Here is a 21759-nt window from a genome sequence, read left to right as displayed (position 1 = left end):
CGACCGCTACGGTCGCAGGTTCGAATCTTGCCTCGAGCGTGGATATGTGTGATGTCCTTAGGTTAGTTAGGTTTAAGTAATTCTAAGTTCTAGGGGACTGGTGACCTCAGAAGTTAAGTCCCATAGTGCTCAGAGCCATTTTTTGAATCTCTGTTTAGAACCTAGCAGTATTGGGTTAGATTACTATTTTTTTCTCTTCCTGCACAAATTAATCGGTCAGTCAGTTTCGTTGGATCTCGTTTTGGTTTTACAATGTTCACTGTGTAAGTGAAATGTAAGTGCAGTAGTACATAAAGTGCGCAGCTACCTAAACGGAACTACATTGCCAGTTACCTTAATGTTACCACCTGTCAAAAGCCTGAACAACCACCTAAGGAGCCTGAACCTTTGAGAGATCTACAGGAAGAGACTCAGTGAGGTTCTAAGAGGCACCGACATGGATGTTGAAGCATAACAATTCCAGTGCCGAGGCGAGGTTTCACAGATGAGAATTCATGGCACGTACTGCCCAATCCAGGCGGCTGTGTTTAAATCCGGGGGTTTGGTAGCCAAGGGAGTATTCATCCAGGTGTTCTTCCACTCACGCTCATAAACCGCTGAGCTTCGTGACACGTTGAATTGTCTGCTGGTGGATGTCAACGCGCCGACGAAAAACAAATTCACTGTAGGGTTGGACATCGTCGTTAAGGATAGATGCATACTTGTGTTGGTGAATTGTACCTCTAGAATGACGAAATCACTCCTGGTTCCTTCTCGATCTTGAACCCTTCCGAACATTCTTGCAGGGTGTTTGCATTCTAACATTTCACACCGTACACGGCAATGACCACCTCTCCGATCGTGTATAAAACATGATTCATCTGGAAAGGCTACCTAAGGGAATGTCCAGCTGTTGTTTTCGACTAACGTACTCCAGTCTTCGTCAATGATGAACAACAGTCAGCATGAACCAGGCACCTGCTGCAGAGGCCCACAAGCTGCAACGTTCACTCAATGGTCTTTGAGAAAACCCTGTTGGCAGTCCTTCCGTCCATATGGGCGGGCAGTTGTTCGACAGTTGCACCTCTGCTCGCCCGTACACGTCTCCGCAGCCGTTTTTGACTGCTATTATCTTAGAGGCATGGTCCACCATGCCAACTCCTTTGGCTCTGGTTTTGCATGGCGCCATTTTCGTTGTCACATTAATATTGCTATACCGTATATAAAGCTTGGATGTTAGGACCAACCGCCTCTCTAGCTGAAAAATATTTATCAGCAACGGTTGGCATCATCCTGTTAAGAATGGCCAAATTTTTTGTCAGCTTACAATTTGAACTGATCATGCCAAAGGGAAATGATAGACAGGTGAGTCGACAAGGTGATAACGGCCACAATTCGATGTTTGCGCTGAATAAATACTGTGCAGTTTTCTTTGGTTGCTGTCGTATTCTTTACCGACTGAGTTATTCAGGCGTGTCTCACGATCCACCTTCACAGCTTCTCTCCCCCCTTGCAAATCCCGCTCATTCGAGATAGTCATTTCTGAGGTCAAGTCACTACTCTTGTAAGAATGCTGATCGATCAGTGTATGGAGGAAGACTTCTGTGAAAGTTGGGTAGTAGGGGAGAGGCACCGGACGACTAGGAGTTGAGAGGGCTAATAGTGAGTCGTGGCTGGATATATCTGCCAATAAGCGCACTAGTCACGATTGGGAAAGATCAAGATTCGAATCCCAGTCCGGCAGATAGTTCCACAACGGCGCGCACTACGCTTCAGACCAAAATATTTATTCTGGAAATTCAAGTGACACTGAGCAGTGGTAAAAATTGCTGTTTTGAAGAGCACGCCGTAGCGCATATTGTGAATCAGTCCCCCTCCGTTTCTGGTGGTGGCATCGCTGTGGCAATCGCAGCTTTGGTGTCTCCCTCTGGTGGGAAAGGGGAAAGGTTGCCTGTTCGCGTGCATTTGAGAGGCGGTATGAGCTCGCCAGTCGGTCAGTCTGGGTGAGTCTCTAGTCCCCAGAGTGCTAATCTGTCTATCGTACGCATTTGTTAGGCAGTTAGTGTTTGTCTGTCGTTCGGAGAGCTAGTATGTCTATCGTTCGGATCAACCTTCAAAGCCGGCAAAATAGGAGTCTTTCCACTTCGCCAATAAGAGAACTCATTGAGTGGTCGCCCGGTCGTGGCTTAGTTCCTGCACCTGAGTCTGCACGTTTGGCCGCCAGTCTGTTCGAGTTTGCTCAGGCAATGATCATTGGCTTTTGGATCGATTGGTTGGTCGGTCGCCCACTGAGACACAAGATGACTTGTCCGTCTTGAGCGTCGGCGCATGTAAGGTCGCCACGTGATTCCAGTGGGCGGCGGCGTATAGCGAGGGGTAGTGACTTCGCGGTCGACACGAGAGCAACAGGAGTCAACACACGACACGCCGTGAGACGGGAGATCGGCGCGTCTTCCTGCGTCCGTTGAAAAGGCTGGCAGCGGACGGCTCGGGAGAGTGATTTGGGGGTGCTGCGCCAGGTCTTCTCGAGAAATCGCAGTTTATTAGAAGTGACTGGTGATACCTTGTTTGATTTAGTCTTGTTAAATTCTACTTGTTTTCTTGGTGAGGTCACCAGTCGTTTTGCTTTGGGGTCGTCCCACCATTCTTCTCCGTTTGCCCACCCGCGGGAAGGTGGTTGTTTATAAATCGGGTGGTTTGTTTTCCCCTTGTGGAGTAGGGGCGGGTTAGAGCAACCTACGGTTCGGGTTGTTCTGTAAGCAACCTGAACTATTGTTTGGCCAACCTTGTTGAATTTTATATAAGATTGCATTTAATGAGCTTTTAGTTAAATGATCATTTTAGTATATATAGTTGCCACCCTTTTACCGTAAGACTTTTCTTAGAAGTTAAAATCAAGTTGCACCTTCGATGGCAAGGTTACTGTTTTGATTGTTAGTGTTTTGTACCGTTTCCATCCCTACTACGGGGAGTACATAGTTTGTGTGCTTGTGTAAATTGTTAAAACTCTTAGTTTAAAGTTACCTGGTGTGATGCAGATTTGCACCGGTGTAGTCTTCCAGAGGCTGTTGTGAGCGGTCGTAACTACGGCCGTGTCAAAAGGGAGCGGGAAGGTTCTCTGCCCGAAAGCTCATACAGTCAAAACAGAGTAAATTGTAACTTTGATTTCTTATTATAATTTTGAAACTGTTTCTCTAAAAAGGTGCCTTTAGGCACTATTAAAGTGAATAAAATTCCCATTTGTTGAAAGGAATTTGGTTATGAATTCATCAGTTACTCCCTGGCAACTACTTCCATGCTTACATTGTGTGATTAAATGTGTTAATGTTCTTGATGAATCGCTAGTAAATAAAATAAATTCTTAAGAATATTCTTTGATAATAAATCACGGTTCAGATATATCATTCAAATATACCCTGGGAAACTAAAAGTGGACCTAACATCTGCGATCAGAAACTGGCTAAATCTGAATGACAACAACGAAGTCGGTTGACACTCGTAGATCCACCTGCTACCATCCTGACAGCATACCCCGTATTCGAGAAGCCTCTTTATTCAGAGTAACGTTTCCAGTTTTGCTTGTCGGAAATCATGATCGCAGCCTCACGTCAGGACGGCAGAGAGTATTTTTGCTCTAGGAAAGGCAGAGGCGTGGCAAGTGGCGACGCCCGCTTAGACCGCCAAATGCGGGCTCAGACAGCAGCTTTCTGCGCGGACGCACGTCACTCAGTCCGGCCTGCCTCTGCTCAACTCTGCTCTGCTTTTCCCCGCTGCCTGCCGTATCCCGTATCGAACCCCAAATCTAATTTCCACGCATTTCGCCCGAGCTCCACCACGCCGGGTCTGACTGTCTGTCTCCCTCCTTCCCAAACCCGACAGTCAGTCGCCCCCGCCTCCTCGCAAACCGCACCGAATGGATTTATTCTGTTAGCGCAAACTTCCTGCGATGCGCTGCACAGGCTCGCCGACACACGGGATCTCCGACACGTTTCGTCGTGTCGCTGCGGTCCGGTGGCTCCCGTGAGGTCTTTTCTGCTTGTATCAATTCCTACCACGATTGGCACCACTTGCAACCTTAGGCAAAACACATATGACAATTCCGCACTGTCGTTTCATTAATAAAATATGAGATTACCAATTATCGGGTCAGATTTGTGATCAAATGCAGGTCCTCTTTCAGACAGAACTCAACACGTCATTATTAACGGAACAAAATATGAAGGTAATTTCAGCAATAAATAAATGATGTGTGACAGGAACACTACAGTTTAAAATGTACAAGATGTTAAAAATAAGCATTCCGTATTTTGAGAGATGGTACATCCACTAAATATTAGATCTAAAATGTATATTTTACTAGCTATGAGCATTTGTTAATTTTCGTTATGGTGGAACACGTCTCTTCTACTGCGTACTCTTTGATTTCCTTGTTTTGAGGTAGAGTGGACCAAAGCAGGACAAAAATATCCAGCGAACAAGGGGTGATAAGAGATATGAGGACTTGACCGCTACTATGACTTACAACTCTTCTGCTGCAAGCTCTATGCTAATACAAACGACCTACAAACTGCAGTAACAAAAAAAAAAAGGTTCAAATGGCTCTGAGTGCTACGGGACTTAATATCTGAGGTCATCAGTCCCCTAGATCTTAGAACTACTTAAGCCTAACTAACCTAAGGACATCACACACATCCATGCCCGTGGCAAGATTCGAACCTGCGACCGTAGCAGTCATGCGGTTCCGCACTGAAGCGCCTAGAACCGCTCGGCCACCGCGGCCGGCCTGCAGCAACAAATGTGAGTACAATTGTCCTTTCTGCCATTCCAAAAGCGGCTGGAGATATGGTTAATGCATGATGCAGTATCAGGCCATCTTCTCCGAAATGTCCGAGGTCTCAGTGATATTTAGCGGGCAATGGATGGATCAGAGAGGTCTACTACGCTGGCTAAGTCGTTTCTCTGAACTTATTCCCTAGGATTTTCTCTGGGCGACTGTTAAAGTCTTTGGTGCACGCAAAATCCCTTGATGATGTATAGCCACTACTGCAGCAAGACAGCAGGTTCGATTCTAGTCCAAAATCGCTGATATCAGCACTTTTTGGCGTCATCCTTCCAGGAATTGCACTGATATCACTAGTTTTTGGTGTCAGCAATCAAGGAACTGGCGCTGTCAGCACATTCTAATGTCAACATTTCCAGTGCTAAGCGTAATTATGCTTGTTTATTCAAGATCACTGGCCTCCCTCCACTTCCCTGTTTTGCTCTAGGGCAATGGCGAAATGTCAACATCATCATTCTCCCAGCCAATCACCGGGGTGTCCGCTGCCTTTGGGCAATATGCTCTCCATCCCACAACTGTGGCTTGTAGTGAGAAGATCATAACTAACGTAGCTGCACGTGTGACCCAAAATCTGGAAATTGGAGAAATTAGAAAACTGATCATAAAAATTGGGAGGAAACTGGTAAATTGGTAAGATACTAAATCTGGAAATTGATTAGGAAATCGGCAAGTCCAGAAATTAGTAACATTTGCTGTAAAATTCTAAAATTTATGGGATGCCAAAATCGGAAATTGAAAAATGGCTGTAAAAAATTGGCTCTGAGCACTATGGGACTTACCTGCTGAGGTCATCAGTCCCCTAGAACTTAGAACTACTTAAACCCAACTCACCTAAGGACATCACACACATCCATGCCCGAGGCAGGATTCGAACCTGCGACCGAATGGCTGTAAAACTGATAAATTAGCAGGATAGGTCGTAAAATTTGCAAAATGACAGAACAGGTCGTGAAACGGGTAAAGTAGCAAAATTCAAATGTACCAGCCATAAAATAATGCTGTATGCGGAAGTGTACCTGCCTACTGTATGAATTCATCCATTTTTGTATAAAAAGACACATGCAATACGGATGTAACAACACATTGTGAATAATTAGTTACCTGATATTAAATGTAAGTTTCAGCCCATCGCTCTGCAACAAGTGCCAGTCACAATGTAGCCTCTGCTCAAAAGTGTGTGAACAATCTGAATTCTGCATTACACTATACTGTTGCTCTCGATCAATAGTCACACGGCTCCATTCCTCTCAAGACATTTACTCTCTATTCTAGGCCTGCACTCTGTGGTGAGAAGAGTAGGGTGTGGGTATTTTTTATAACCAATTAATTTCATTTTTATGTCAGTTACACATGTCTTATTATTCGTGGTCGGTAAGCTGTAGTGAGAAGAACATTGGCTTGAGAGTTGATAAATAACTGCAAATTTTATGATTACTTTCATGTAAGTATAAACTAATGACATCATAGCATATTATGCAAAATGGCGTAAATATTAAAGTAAAATATTTTGACATTACAGCATGCATGAAATTTAATGATATCATGATGGAGTCTGCAAATTATAGTATTCTAGGTGAATTGTGACTGGATCCACCTTACCTAAAAATGCTAGCTACCAATAACGTATTTAATGACAACATATTTCTATTAACACAGTTGGCATTTCCTATAACTGTAGCTTATTCTTTTTACACACATACACACTCTACAAATAAACCACTGCTGCGGGGAACTGCGTCCTCTGAATTCTTGGGCTGTGTGCATTTACATTAAATTTTCGGGTGATGTGATTAAGCGTTAGCGAACCACTGGAATCTGTATGCTAGACTATTACTGAATTACGGAAGTCCTAAAGCAATGACTTTTGTAAATTTTAAGAAAAAGAATCAATGTATCTAATGCAAACTATTATGTATCTGCCTATAGTTTTTATTATTTAAATAGGAAATCGAGACACATCTTGCAGCATATGAGTGACTTTATTATACTATTTTTTATGGGTATGTGCTTTAAACTTTGATTTGCGACTAGAGTGTTAGCCCTTTATGTATGAAGAAAACAAAAATTTAATAGCGTTATCACTGTGACCTTTTGTAATATTGTACAACTGCAGTGCGGGTACACCAAAAATGACTTCAGTATATCCACATCTCGTCTTTGTCAAGTACGGTCACATCGTTCCAGTCCACTGTGTTTTATAATCAGTTCATTGAGACTCGGTCTTCACACTTCGATGACGAATAAGAAAAGAAATTAGAAAAACACAACTCCTGCTTGCAAAACATGATGCTGTGAATGCAAACATGTGTTAACATACTACAGAGCTTCAAAGAAATGTCTAGCATTTGTAAAACAGTACTAGCTGACATCAGTGCAGTTCCTGGGACGCTTTCACCAAAAAATGCTGATATTAGGGAATTTTGATCCAGAACCGGGCCTTCTGTCCTACTGCTGTGTCGATTTATTCCAAAGTTACTCTTCTATACATGTGTGAGCTGCATAAATGTGCTTTGTGTTTGCCTTTAACTCCGTCCTTCCAGTGCACGGGTATCTATGGCCAGACCATGTGTTCGGTGTGTCAGTACACCAACATTCCTCGTGAATAAGTCAATCTATTAGGTAAAACTTTATCAAAATGCCTACAGCAGTTTCTGAGATTAGCCTACACATACAGAAAAAAAGCGGTGAGGGGTTTTAAATTATAATGCGTAAAGATAAACCTTTTTCCTGAGTCAGTCTCTCTATTAGTGTAAACTGCATCAAAATCTCCACATACGTCATGAGATTAGACTTCACATATACCCGGATAAAAGTATCTAGGGACGTTAATTTATAATATGAATACCTATTTTCAGATCGTCAGGTACGTAAAGTTTTTTTTTGGGTGGGGGTGAAGGGGAAACACAGCTATTTGACTGTATATTTCTGTATATTTCGTGTGTACAGTCTATATTTCTGCTTTCACGCCATTGTCGAGTACATTTACCTTAGATCATTAACGTATTTTACTGTGCATTGTGCAGGATGACATTATTTCACGTCATTGTCGAGTACAATGTTCTTACACCATTAACTTCAGTTTACTGCGCACTGTGGCTGATTTCTCGTCCTGCACAATGCACAGTAAAGTACATTAATGGCCTAAGACCAATATTCTCGATAATGGTGCAAAAGTCGAAATCCAGATATTTCATAGGAAATACACGGTTAAATAGTGGTGCATTCTTAAAAAAATACTGTATGACCGTGGCTCATCATCATCGAAAAGAAAAACATCGACTGAGGTCGAGCTTCGCAGCTCCCTGAAGTTGCGGCATCTGTTGACTTCTTTTGCCGCCAGATATTGCCTCATCTTTAGCTGACCAGGTCGAAGCTAAACATTATAGCCACGAGTTCTCACTCCGAACGCCAGTTAATTATGGAATAGAAAGCAATACATCTATTACACACTCACCACCACTTAGCGCTAGTAAATTACACCCAAAACACTTCCTTACAAATCACGGTAGCAGTGAAAGTAGTATCAAAATCGTTGCAGTACTTCCTGAGCTTAGCCTCCACGTACACACGAAAAAGATACTGGGTGGGACTTAATGATATGTATAACAGAATCTTTTATGAATAGCAGTAGAGTGACTGTGCAACCTAAATTTATAGAACATTGAAAATAAAACGAACCGTCATCCTTAAGAGTAGCGTCGAACACGAACGACCATTATATGTGAGTGCAGGCTTTCTTGGCGAATTTCATACATGAAATCTTCACGGGTTGTCAGACGAGTAGCGTCGTCGTCTCGTCTCGTTTCCTCTACGAGACGACGACGCTGCTCGGCTGACAACCCGTGAAGACTTCATGTACGAACGACCATTGTTTGGAACTGGTGAGATTCACTTACTTTCTGGGCAGTAAATGACAGCAAAAGAATGATATCCTCTACGTCTCTGACAGTACTTAATTTGCCTTCGTATCCTTGCAGACCGAAAGGAAAGGAATGTAAGCATGCAGCTGAAACAGAAAACACATTATTCGAATTACCGATTAATTAATTTCATGTAAATGGCTCGTCTCGCCTCTGCTTATTCATTTTGTGAAGCGAAAATGGGAGATCAACACACGAACAACCATTAACAGTGCATTACTACGGAACTAGAATGAGGTTAATTACGTGATTATCCAAATGACTGCACTGTGAGCTCTATTGCTGAACATGTGGAACGGAACTCCTACTGCATATAACATTTCCTTTACCTATGTGATTTACTAAGGAAACTGAAACGTTCGTAAGCTACCACCGAAACCAAGAACAGTACTTCTGAAATATATCTATTTTTAATGTTACACATAATCAACGGCGATATGCAACATTTTGCGTGTTTCCAAACAAGACTGTTTTGTTCCAGCGTAGTAGCAGTGTCAAAGCTGTGAACTCAACAGCTTTCTTACTTCATGCGAAATCTTTTATTTCACACAGTTCCGAATTTCCATTCCTATTATGTTATTTATCTGTATACGAGATGGGCGATATACCACCAGACTTTCGGAGAAATATCGTCCACGCTGTTCTGAAGATAGCAAGAGCCGACAAATGCGAGAATAACCGTACGCTCAAGTTAGAAGCTCATAGCTCCAGGTTACTGACAAGAATAATATACAGAAGACTGGAAAAGAAAGTTGAGGATGTGTTAGATGATGGAAAGGTAAAGGCTTTAGAGAGGCAGTTCTGACGTTGCGTTTGATAGTGGAAGCAAAACTGAAGAAAAATCGAGACACATTCATAGGATTTGTTGACCTGGAAAAAGCTTTTGACAAGTAAAATGATGCAAGATGTCCGAAATTCTGAGAGTAACATGAGTAAGATATAGTGCATGACAGGTAATAAACAATATGTTCAAGAAACCAGAGGGGACAATAAGAGTGGAAGGCCAAGTGCTCCGATTACAAGGGATGTAAGACAGGGAAGCAGTCTTTCCCAACTAATAATCAGTTTATACATCAATGAAGCAATGAGGGAAATAAGAGAAAGGTTCATGAGTGGGATTGAAATTTAAAGGGAATGACAACATTCCCTGACGACATGGTTGTCCTCAGTGAATGTGAGGAAGTCTGTTGAATGGAATGAACAGATTAATTAGCACAGTATGTGGATTAAGAGTAAATCGAAAAAAGACGAAGGTAATGAGGGTTAGCAGATATGAGAACAGTGAGAAACGTAACATCAGTAGACGAAGTTGAGGTATTCTGCTATCTAGGCAGCAAAATAACCCATGACAGGCGAAGCAATTAGGGCATTAAAAGCAGATTAGCACTGGCAAAAACGGCATTCCTAGACAATAGAGGTCTACTAGTATCAAACATGGGCCTTAATTTGAGGAACAAGTTTCTTAGAGTGTACGTTAGTGAGATACTGACTGTGGGAAAACCATAAAAGAAGAGAATCGAAGGCCTTGGGGTGTGGTGCTACAGAAGAATGTTGAAAATTAGCTGGACTGATAAGGTAGGGATTGAGGACATTCACCGGAGAATTGGCAAGAAAAGGAATATGTGGAAAACATTGACAAGAGAAAGAGACAGAAAGGTAGGACATCTGTTAAGACAACATGGTACAACTTCCATGCTGCTAGAGGGAGCTGTAGGGGGAAAATTTGTAGAAGAAGACAGAGAGTGCATTACATCCAGCCACTTCAGATCAAAGTTTAGAAATTGTAAAACAACGTTCAGCGTCAGTATTAATGAAACATGCATAATCAGGGAGTCGGCACTGGAACAGTGGAAAGCACAGAGATGTAATGTACACAGCGGAACATAAAGTTTCAAGGGGAAATTATCTGCTGGTGGGAGGAAGGCACTGTGCTCGGGTGAAAGCTGGAGGGCACGTAGTTACAATAACTAACTTACAGCAGGTACAGAGAATGTCTAAACGTGTCACTGAGGCTAAGGTGTACCTTCCAAGGTGTGTGAGTGCGAATACGGTGATTACTGGAAACAAAGAAGCTCCGCTTTTTAAATTGAAGTGTCCTTCTTAGTAGCTATTTTTCTCCTCTTCAAGACTGCACAAAGAGACTGCTACACATGCAGGTTCAATGTCAGCTGCAATTCCGATTTGGTAGCGAAACTTGGCAAATATTCTAATGCGTTAATGCATAACCGATTTACGCTGGTAAAAATTAGTTCCAATTTTGGGCACATGTGCTAATGTGGTGCTATAAAGCATATCGTTGATGTCTCCAGTGCCCATAATGAACAAATTGTTTAAGCCCACACTGGACCACTGTCAGTACCCGGACTTTAATTGTAGCCACACGGTGTAAATGAACGGAAGAAGTGTTCGTCTAATTTTATTTATTTGTTACAATTTTCCGGCGCCGATATGTCTGCAGTTGTTCGATCCTACGAGCGGATGATGGGCCTTTGAGACAGACGAACCTAATGATTCGGATTTACAGAATGACCCTTGTCTTAAGGGGTAAATACACTCCTGGAAATTGAAATAAGAACACCGTGAATTCATTGTCCCAGGAAGGGGAAACTTTATTGACACATTCCTGGGGTCAGATACATCACATGATCACACTGACAGAACCACAGGCACATAGACACAGGCAACAGAGCATGCACAATGTCGGCATTAGTACAGTGTATATCCACCTTTCGCAGCAATGCAGGCTGCTATTCTCCCATGGAGACGATCGTAGAGATGCTGGATGTAGTCCTGTGGAACGGCTTGCCATGCCATTTCCACCTGGCGCCTCAGTTGCACCAGCGTTCGTGCTGGACGTGCAGACCGCGTGAGACGACGCTTCATCCAGTCCCAAACATGCTCAATGGGGAACAGATCCGGAGATCTTGCTGGCCAGGGTAGTTGACTTACACCTTCTAGAGCACGTTGGGTGGCATGGGATACATGCGGACGTGCATTGTCCTGCTGGAACAGCAAGTTCCCTTGCCGGTCTAGGAATGGTAGAACGATGGGTTCGATGACGGTTTGGATGTACCGTGCACTATTCAGTGTCCCCTCGACGATCACCAGAGGTGTACGGCCAGTGTAGGAGATCGTTCCCCACACCATGATGCCGGGTGATGGCCCTGTGTGCCTCGGTCGTATGCAGTCCTGATTGTGGCGCTCACCTGCACGGCGCCAAACACGCATACGACCATCATTGGCACCAAGGCAGAAGCGACTCTCATCGCTGAAGACGTCTCCATTCTTCCCTCCATTCACGCCTGTCGCGACACCACTGGAGGCGGGCTGCACGACGTTGGGGCGTGAGCGGAAGACGGCCGAACGGGACGGTAGCCCAGCTTCATGGAGACGGTTGCGAATGGTCCTCGCAGATACCCCAGGAGCAACAGTGTCCCTAATTTGCTGGGAAGTGGCGGTGCGGTCCCCTACGGCACTGCGTAGGATCCTACGGTCTTGGCGTGCATCCGTGCGTCGCTGCGGTCCGGTCCCAGGTCGACGGGCACGTGCACCTTCCGCCGACCACTGGCGACAACATCGATGTACTGTGGAGACCTCACGCCCCACGTGTTGAGCAATTCGGCGGTACGTCCACCCGGCCTCCCGCATGCCCACTATACGCCCTCGCTCAAAGACCGTCAACTGCACATACGGTTCACGTCCACGCTGTCGCGGCATGCTACCAGTGTTAAAGACTGCGATGGAGCTCCGTATACCACGGCAAACTGGCTGACACTGACGGCGGCGGTGCACAAATGCTGCGCAGCTAGCGCCATTCGACGGCCAACACCGCGGTTCCTGGTGTGTCCGCTGTGCCGTGCGTGTAATCATTGCTTGTACAGCCCTCTCGCAGTGTCCGGAGCAAGTATGGTGGGTCTGACACACCGGTGTCAATGTGTTCTTTTTTCCATTTCCAGGAGTGTATTTAATAGTGAGTCTGGCGCCCAGTTTTAGTAACAGCTATTGGTTGCTAGTGTTAGAGACAGCTGAATATGAATATCTGTATTTAGGTGTATAAATAAAGTATTGATACATCACGACGTGTGCTCCATCTTATTCACGGCAGGAGTGTCGCTGAACATTTCAGTAGCAGCGTACCGACGTCCCAAGCAGCCGCAGTGCGTTAAAGGAACGATACGTTTCCCATTCTCCCCTTACCGGTGCCCGTCTAACTCCGGATATTAAATCCAAACAGGGGAACAGAGTGCCATGGCTTTCCGATAAGATGGAACCTCTAACTTCAGTGATCTCCAATGCCGATAGCGTCTGCGGTGCTCGGCTCCAAAAAATACCCTCGAAGCATTCAGAGGGTTATACCGCGCGCGAGGCTCAAACAAGCCCCACAAAGAATACAACATATTGGCAATTTGGCGAGCAGCGGGGGAGAGTGCTAGGGCGCTCTTCCAGGGCGTGCCTTCAGCCCTCTTTCCCGCCACTGCCGCTGCTGGATTTAATTACTGTATTGACACGCGCTGCCGGTTACGTCCTGACACCGAAGTTCGATAACGGCCGCTCAAGACTCAATAATTGCGTGTCCGTCATGGCACGCTGCTGGCCGTGCTTCATCCGAAATGAGGCAAATTCTGAGCGCGTATTGTGTACCAGTGAAGCCCAAATACCGCGCTACAGATTTCCGCTTATATAGCAAGACGTCATCAACATATATAATTGTGGAACATGAAAATAATTAACAGTCCAAACACTTATCAGGAATTAATTACATTTCTGTCCGCTATAAAGAACCATCACCGACTGTTGTAAATACCGGCCTATCAAAACCAGTGTGTGTGAAATCTGATGGGACTTAACTGCTAAGGTCATCAGTCCCTAAGCTTGCACACTGTTGTTGTTGTGGTCTTCAGTCCTGAGACTGGTTTGATGCAGCTCTCCATGCTACTCTATCCTGTGCAAGCTTCTTCATCTCCCAGTACCTACTGCAACCTACATCCATCTTAATCTGTTTAGTGTATTCATCTCTTGGTCTCCCACTACGATTTTTACCCTCCACGCTGCCCTCCAACACTAAATTGGTGATCCCTCGATGCCTCAGAACGTGTCCTACCAACCGATCCCTTCTTCTAGTCAAGTTGTGCCACAAACTTCTCTTCTCCCCAATCCTATTCAACACCTCCTCATTATTTATGTGATCTACCCATCTAATCTTCAGCATTCTTCTGTAGCACCACATTTCGAAAGCTTCTATTCTCTTCTTGTCTATTTACCGTCCATGTTTCAATTCCATACGTGGCTACACTCCATACAAATACTTTGAGAAACGACTTCCTGACACTTAAATCAATACTCGATGTTAACAAATTTCTCTTCTTCAGAAACGCTTTCCTTCCCATTGCCAGTCTACGTTTTATATCCTCTCTACTTCGACCATCATAAGTTATTTTGCTCCCCAAATAGCAAAACTCCTTTACTACTTTAAGTGTCTCATTTCCTAATCTAATTCCCTCAGCATCACCCAACTTAATTTGACTACATTCCATTATCCTCGTTTTGCTTTTGTTGATGTTCATCTTATACCCTCCTCTCAAGACACTGTCCATTCCGTTCAACTGCTCTTCCAAGTCCTTTGCTGTCTCTGACAGAATTACAATGTCATCGGCGAACCTCAAAGTTTTTATTTCTTATCCATGGGCAAGGGGAAACTACAGCCGTAATTTTTCCCGAGGCCATGCAGCTTTACTGTATGATTAAGCTTACACACTACTTCTCCTAAAGTATCCTAAGGACAAACACACACACCCATGCCCGAGGGAGGACTCGAAGCTCCGCCGGGAATAGCTGCACAGTCGATGACAGCAGCGACTTAAAATGCTCGGCTAATCCCGCGCGGCTATAATCATCACTATGCCCGATACATACTTCACTCTATCTATGTTTAAATAATAATTATTAAGTAACGTCCCAGTCTTTCCAGGCCATTTTAGTCACATAACGATGAAAGTTCCTAAGTTACATCTGAATCAGAATAATGAAGTGAGAAACAGATGGTTATTTACAAAACAGCTGTCACATCAGCAACAAATCACGAGCATGAATTTACTCACACCTTCCGACCTGCGAGCAATTGTCATATCCCTACGCTAACTCACCTGGTTTTCAGCAGCTGCGACGACAAATGCGGTAACATTATTGCTGTGATTTGTCCTTACTCGGTGCTGCTTAATTTCTTGGTGTGGTGTGATTATTGTACGGGACATAATTGCTTAGGAAAATGATCAGAAGAGCTAGTTGGAGGACATTTTTCATAATATAAAGGTAACTAGAAACTTGATACGACAAACAACTCAACAGTGCAGACAGTGTTTTGTTTCCCTGCAATGTTGAGGTTATTAAGTGATATAGTTTTTCAAGTTACCTTTAGTAGTTTTTGAATGATAGCTAACTAATTCGAAAGATCCGTAGAACCTGATGTACCTTGACACATCTTAGGGAGACAGTCACTTCACAAGAACAAAATAAATGATAATTTTAAAAAAAGTAAGAGGTTGAAAAATAAGCCAGCTAGTTGCAAACAAAAATTTACTAGACCTTGACCATGGTTTTGATATTTGTAAAAATGTCTTCTTCAGAAGTAGTTGTCTTCTGAAGAAGATAATTTTACAAATACCGTAACCATGGTCAAGGGCTAATAAACCTTTATTTGCAACTGGTTCTCTGATTTTTCAACATCTCCAGATTTACACAGATGCTGTTTTGCAGCTACGTTTAAGATATTTTTTAAAAAGTACCGCTTTTGACCGGCAGCGTTTTTTCCTTCAGTGTTGGGCTGTCTGTGACATAGCGTTTCCGTTTACCTTTAAATGTTTGTGAACAATGGTCCAAATTTCAAAAGACACATTTGAAATGGAGGCAGCTGAACACAACATAAGAAGAGAGTCACCTCACACGAACAAACTGAGTGATTATATACACATATACACTCCAGGAAATTGAAATAAGAACACCGTGAATTCATTGTCCCAGGAAGAGGAAACTTTATTGACACATTCCTGGGGTCAGATACATCACATGATCACACTGACAGAACCACAGGCACATAGACACAGGCAACAGAGCATGCACAATGTCGGCACTAGTACAGTGTATATCCACCTTTCGCAGCAATGCAGGCTGCTATTCTCCCATGGAGACGATCGTAGAGATGCTGGATGTAGTCCTGTGGAACGGCTTGCCATGCTATTTCCACCTGGTGCTTCAGTTGGACCAGCGTTCGTGCTGGACGTGCAGACCGCGTAAGACGCCGCTTCATCCAGTCCCAAACATGCTCAATGGGGGACAGATCCGGAGATCTTGCTGGCCAGGGTAGTTGACTTACACCTTCTAGAGCACGTTGGGTGGCACGGGATACATGCGGAAGTGCATTGTGCTGATGGAACAGCAAGTTCCCTTGCCGGTCTACGAATGGTAGAACGATGGGTTCGATGACGGTTTGGATGTACCGTGCACTATTCAGTGTCCCCTCGACGATCACCAGAGGTATACGGCCAGGGTAGGAGATCGCTCCCCACACCATGATGCCGGGTGTTGGCCCTGTGTGCCTTGGTCGTATGCAGTCCTGATTGTGGCGCTCACCTGCACGGCGCCAAACACGCATACGACCATCATTGGCACCAAGGCAGAAGCGACTCTCATCGCTGAAGACGTCTCCATTCTTCCCTCCATTCACGCCTGTCGCGACACCACTGGAGGCGGGCTGCACGACGTTGGGGCGTGAGCGGAAGACGGCCGAACGGGACGGTAGCCCAGCTTCATGGAGACGGTTGCGAATGGTCCTCGCAGATACCCCAGGAGCAACAGTGTCCCTAATTTGCTGGGAAGTGGCGGTGCGGTCCCCTACGGCACTGCGTAGGATCCTACGGTCTTGGCGTGCATCCGTGCGTCGCTGCGGTCCGGTCCCAGGTCGACGGCCACGTGCACCTTTTGCCGACCACTGGCGACAACATCGATGTACTGTGGAGACCTCACGCCCCACGTGTTGAGCAATTCGGCGGTACGTCCACCCGGCCTCCCGCATGCCCACTATACGCCCTCGCTCAAAGTCCGTCAAGTGCACATACGGTTCACGTCCACGCTGTCGCGGCATGCTACCAGTGTTAAAGACTGCGATGGAGCTCCGTATGCCACGGCAAACTGGCTGACACTGACGGCGGCGGTGCACAAATGCTGCGCAGCTAGCGCCATTCGACGGCCAACACCGCGGTTCCTGGTGTGTCCGCTGTGCCGTGCGTGTGATCATTGCTTGTACAGCCCTCTCGCAGTGTCCGGAGCAAGTATGGTGGGTCTGACACACCGGTGTCAATGTGTTCTTTTTTCCATTTCCAGGAGTGTATTTTCCAATTACGTTAACACCAGACCAGTCTATAAGGACATATCGCCTCTGCTTAGGTTATTCTTCTCTTTCTTCACAGGATGGTCACTGCAGTAGAAAAACACTACACCAGTATTTCAATATCTACGTGCACCCGTGTCATATGTTTTTCTACTGCCGCAGCAGCCCGATACTGAGGTTTAACCTCGAAACATGTTACTCATTAAATAATGTAAGTAGTTCAGAAATATGAAAAACATTTTCGTGTGAAATGAAAATTCGAAAGGGCAAGGACGTGACGAGGGCGGAGCGTTTGCTTACCTGTCAGACAATGGTGGGTCTACATTTGGGTAGGAGTACAGAGTTGTAAAAGAATTTTCTTCAGAAATAGTGGAACTTGTTACATCATATGATGGTACATTAGATTAGATGAATCCGAGTGGCTCTTGTCACACATAAAATTGACAAACCAATTCTCTCAATTTTATTTATGACAAGAGCAACTCGGCTTCATCTAATCTGATGTTCCATCACGTAATGTAACAAGGCCCACTACTTCTGTAGAAAATATTTTTACAAATATCGAAACCTAGGTAAAGGGCTAATAAACCTTTGATTGCAACTGGTTGGCTGATTTTTCAACCTCTTCAGCTTAATAATTCATGGTTAAAAATATTCTTTACAGAAGAATGGAACAGCTGGAAGACGTCGACCTCGGGGAAGGTCAGTTTGGATTCTAGGAAATATAGCGACGTGCGAGGTGGACCTAAGTTTATAGCATTTCTAGACTAGCAAAAACTTTTGACAATGTTGACTATTATACTTTCTTTGAAATAAATAGGTAGCAGGGGTAAAGCATAGAGAGAAAGGGGCTATTTACAACATGTACAGTAACCATACGGCAGTTGTAATAGTCGAGGGGCATGAAAGGGAAGCAATGGTTGAGAAGGGAGAGGGAAAGGGTATTAGTTTATTCTCGATGTTATTCAGTCTGTACACTGACAAAGCAGCAAAGAAAACCAAAAGAAAATTTGGAGTAGAAATTAAGACTTTGAAGCTTGCCGAAGACATTATAATTCTGCCACAGACAGCAAAGCACTTTGAAGAGCACTTGAACGGAATGGCCAGTGTCTTGAGAGAAGGATATAAGATGAATATCAATAAAGTAAAAACAGGGATAATGGAATATAGTCGAATTACATCACGTGACGTTGGGGGAATTCGGTTAGGAAATGAGACACTAGAAGAAGTAGATGAGTTTTACTATGTGGGTAGTGAAATAACTGATGATGACCGAAGTAGAGAGGATATGAAATATAAATTGTCAGTTGCAAGGAGAGCGTTTCTGAAGAAGAGAAATTTGTTAACATAGATTATAATTTTAAGTACTAGGAAAACTTTTCTGGAGGTATTTTTCTGGAGTGTAGTCCCGTATGGTGGTGAAAAACGGATGATGAACAGTTCGGCCAGGAAAAGAACAGAAGCTTTAGAAACGTATTGCTACAGATGAAATTGAAGATTGGATGGGTAGTTCATGTACGTAATGAGGAGGTACTGAATATAAGTGGGGAGACAAAAAATATTGTTACACGACATGATTATAAGCAAGGAACATTCTCAGACATCAAGGGCTCACCAATTTAGCAATGGGGAGAAGTGTGGGAGGTAAAAGTAGTAGATGCAGAACAAGTGGTAAATAGAGTAAGCTGATTAAGGGGGGTAGGACGTCAAACGGGCCGACTTGGAGCAGGAGAGACATCAGAGGACGTTTTAATTTCCAGTGTCTATACTTTTACAAATAAATTCATAAAACTTTGTCAGCATCACCAGGAAAGATTCAGGACTCACACTCATAGCAGTGGAAGTGCAAAAACATAACAAAATAATTTTTATATGAAATTTTTTCACTTGCTGTTGGCCGCATTTGTTGCTATAGGTACATTTTTCTTCACAAGTAAGAGAGATTCCTTGATGAATTTTGCACAGCATGCATACCATACTTATAGGTGTATGAAACTCTAGAATTTATTCAACTTATGAAAAAACGAATGATGCGTTGTATTTTAAACTTCATGTTTAGAAAAAACACAAATTTTTTAGTTAATTACCTCAATTTTTACCACAGTTTTTAATAGATTAGGAAAATTCTACAGTTTCATACACCTTTAAGCATGGCTTGTATGCTGTGCAAAATTCATCGAACCAACTCTCTGACTTATGAAGAAAAGTGTACCTATAGCAACAAATGATGCCATTACTAAGTGAAAAAATGATTAAATTTCACATGTATAAAAAAAATTACTTAGTTATTTTTTCGAACTTCCACTGCTATGAGTGTGAATTCTGAATCCTTCTTGGTCGTGCTTCAAAGTATTATGAATTTATTTGTAAAAGTATAGACGGAGGAAATTAAAATGTCCCGTGGTGCCTCTCCTGCTCCAAGTCGGCCCGTTTGACGTCTTACCCCACTTAAGAAGGCTGTAGATTGCAGTATTTAGGGTTCGATTCCCGGCGGGGTCAGGGATTTTTCCTGCCTCGTGATGACTGGGTGTTGTGTGATGTCCTTAGGTTAGTTAGGTTTAAGCAGTTCTAAGTTCTAGGAGACTGATGACCATAGATGTTAAGTCCCATAGTGCTCAGAGCCATTTTTGCAGTATTTAGCCGGAGATGAAGAGGCTTGCATAGGACATAACAGCATGGAGAGCTGCATCAAAACGGTCTTAGGACTGAAGACCACAACAACAACAATATGGACATAGCGTTCTGTAATACTACGGACGATATTTCAGACACATGTTCACATTTATAGAGTTATTTACAAAAATTTCTTAGTCAAATTCATATTTACTCAAGAAATAAAGACACAGTTTACGTTGAGGAAAAATTGGTCACATATTGCGGAGAGTATACAGTTGTGATTATGATGATCAAGAAAATAATTCAAATGGGTCTGAACACTATGGGACTCAACTTCTTCGGTCATAGGACTACTGAAACCTAACTAACCCAAGGACATCACACACATCCATGCCCGAGGCAGGATTCGAACCTGTGACCGTAGCAGTCGCGCGGTTCCAGACTGTAGCGCCTAGAACCGCTCGGCTAATCCGGCCGGCGATAATCAAGAATATAAGTGCTTTAGATGTTCAATAGCACAGATTCCCTGAGTGTCCCAGTGTAAACGAGTTGGCATGGTCTAAGTTATGCTAGAACGTTAGCTCTTGTCGTTTTCGTAACACGGACTCTGCGTACTATAATTGCCCTTATTAGAAGGAATGAGCAAACTGACCATGGAAGGAGACGCTGACAAACAGAGAGAGTAGTAAAGGCAAGGCGTTTAGTCCCTCTGCCGCTTATAAAATACGAAGCGTTAATTGTGAAATTTCGTACGTAAAATTAATAGCGCGAGGTTAGCGGGCGGACGCGGTCGAGGAGCGGAGTGCCACCTGCGAGAACAGACCTGCCTGTCCCCCGGCAGCCAATGGCTGCCTCCGTTCACAGAGCGGCTTTTTAATTAACAGAAAGCGTTGGTCATTAGCAAATTGAGGTTGCTCCATCTGTCTGCCGCCGAGGCAGCGGGCGGCGGCTGAAGCTGCGTCTCCAATGACCGCCCACCAGCCCGCGACGGACTGTTCGGGCGAGCCAGAAAGAGGCGGACTTGCTTTGCTTTAATTATCAAAATTGCCGCTCCCGTTTTATTTGCCCTAATTCGTTCATCTCTCCTTTCAGCGCCCGCTTTACCCGGCACTTCCCGGTCGCGGCGTTTCCGCTCGCGCCGCCCGCTGCGCCAGCCATTCTGTCCACCCGGCTGTCTCACCGCGTGTCTACCGGGGTCGGTCTGACACCGGCTGTCCGCGAGCTTGTCGACCTCAGTGGCACCGCGCATCTTCGCGACGACAACCAAATTCAGCGCTGTGATTTCGTATCGCGCTGCTCTTGACCGAAAAAGCAGTATACTGTCACTTTAAGAAGTCGCGAAACAAAATGATACTTAGCACTCACATATTTGTGTAACGCTACTTCATTTTTCATACCGCACTGTGTCTACGTTTATAAAACTACACTGCTGCCCATTAAAAATACTACACCAAGAAGAAATGCAGATGATAATTGCGTATTCATTGGACAAATATATTATACTAGAACTGACAAGTGATTACATTTTCCCGCAATTTGGGTGCATAGATCCTGAGAAATCAGTACCCAGAACAACCACCTGTGGCCGTAATGACGGCCTTGATACGCCTGGGCATTGAGTCAAACAGAGCTTGCATGGCGTGTGAAGGTACAGCTGCCCATGCAGCTTAAACACGATACCACAGTTCATCCAGAATAGTGACTGGCCTATTGTGACGAGCCAGTTGCTCGGCCACCATTGACCAGACGTTTCCAGTTGGTGAGAGATCTGGAGAATGTGCAGGCCAGAGAAATAGTCGAACATTTTCTGTATCCAGAAAGGCCCGTACAGGACCTGCAACATGCGGTAGTGCATTATCCTGATGAAATCTAGGGTTTCGCAGAGATCGAATGAAGGGTAGAGCCACGGGTCGTAACAAATCTGAAATGTAACGTCCACTGTTCAAAGTGCCGTCAATGCGAACGAGAGGTGACCGAGATGTATAACCAATGGCACCCCATACCAGTATGGCGATAACGAA

Source organism: Schistocerca gregaria, chromosome 5 (genome assembly GCF_023897955.1).
Source record: "Schistocerca gregaria isolate iqSchGreg1 chromosome 5, iqSchGreg1.2, whole genome shotgun sequence".
In the NCBI taxonomy this organism is placed as follows: domain Eukaryota; kingdom Metazoa; phylum Arthropoda; class Insecta; order Orthoptera; family Acrididae; genus Schistocerca; species Schistocerca gregaria.
The sequence above is the reverse complement of the archived record's forward strand: the minus strand, read 5'-3'. Positions refer to the sequence as shown.